This window comes from Crocuta crocuta, unplaced genomic scaffold (assembly GCF_008692635.1).
Source record: "Crocuta crocuta isolate KB4526 unplaced genomic scaffold, BGI_CrCroc_1.0 scaffold531, whole genome shotgun sequence".
Taxonomy (NCBI): Eukaryota; Metazoa; Chordata; class Mammalia; order Carnivora; family Hyaenidae; genus Crocuta; species Crocuta crocuta.
The window spans coordinates 3022713-3024236 of NW_027531997.1; positions in this window are offsets into that span (position 1 = coordinate 3022713).

Below are 1524 nucleotides of genomic sequence, written 5' to 3' on the forward strand. Positions count from 1 at the left end.
CTTTTCAAAAGAGACTTCAGATGAAAGCACTGTGGATGATTGTTAAAAGGCTCTTCCTAAGGGCCTTGCAGATCCAAGACTTACATAATAAAGGGGGCTAAGAACACAAGTTACAATTGAGTCTGACCCGGAGACAAAGAGCCTAATTTAGAGTTAAGGGCAGATATCCACCCCCACCCATTTGTTTCTGCTTGGAGCATTTTCTGGCCTTGAATATGCTGATTACTCCCTGTGAAGGAACCTATTGAGGAACTTCTTTTGTGATTATGGAAGCAAGGGTGCTTCCTGAAAGACCTGTTTTGCTTGATACTTCCACCTTAAACAAGCTATTGACCTCTGCCCACAAAGAAGTAACTTCACCTTTTTAAGGCTAAAAACTTTGTCTGGTATGCTAAAGATACCTTCTTCCCCATAGGCTAAGCATCTAAATCCCCTACCTCAATCACTATTGATAAAAGTTATGCAGAAGTCTGCTACAAATCTATGTTCTGGGAAATTCTTACATATTAAAGAAGTTTGTTATCAGAAACCATTATCTAAAGCAAATGCCGCTTCTGTGCCGTCCCCACCCCAAACACTTTATAAAGTTGAGCCCCAGTCAGAGCGGAGATGCCTGCCTGGTGACCAGAAAGAGTCTCGGGCCTCTCTCATCCCTCCGTCGCTGACACTGTCCATCCTTCAGGGACCCCTGGACACCAACCAGAGCCGATCTCCGACAACAATGAGCTACCACCTCACACCAGTCAGAATGACTAACAGTAACAACTCAGGCAACAACAGAGGTTGGCGAGGTTGCGGAGAAAGAGGATCTGTTTTGCACTGTTGGTGGGAATGCAACCTGGTGCAGCCACTCTGGAAAAGAGTATGGAAGTTCCTCAAAAAATTAAAAATAGAACTACCCTATGACCCAACAATTGCCAGGTATTTATCCAAGGGATACAGGTGTGTTGTTTCAAAGGGGCAAATGCACCCCAATGTTTATGCAGCACTATCGACAATAGCCGAAGTTTTGCAAGAGCCCAAATGTCCATCGACTGATGAATGGATAAAGCAGAAGTGGTATATATATATATGCACAATGGACTATTACTCGGCAATCAAAAAAGAATAAAACCTTGCCATTTGCAACTACGTGGATAGAACTAGAGGGCATCATGCTAAGCGAAATAAGTCAGAAAAAGACAAATATTATATGACCTCACTCATACGAGCACTTTAAGACAGAGAACAGATGAACATAAGGGATGGGAGGCAAAAATAATATAAAAGCAGGGAGGAGGACAAAACATAAGAGACTCTTAAATATGGAGAACAAGCAGACGGTTACTGGAGGGGGTGTGGGAGGAAGAATGCGCTAAATGGGCAAGGGGCATTAAGGCATCTACTCCTTGCACTGTATCATTGTTGCACTATAGGCTAACCAACTTGGATGTAAATTTAAAAGGTAAGTTAAAAAATAACTAAATAAATAAACATTTAAATAATTTTTAAAAAAAGCAAATGCAAAGGTAACCACATTCAGTA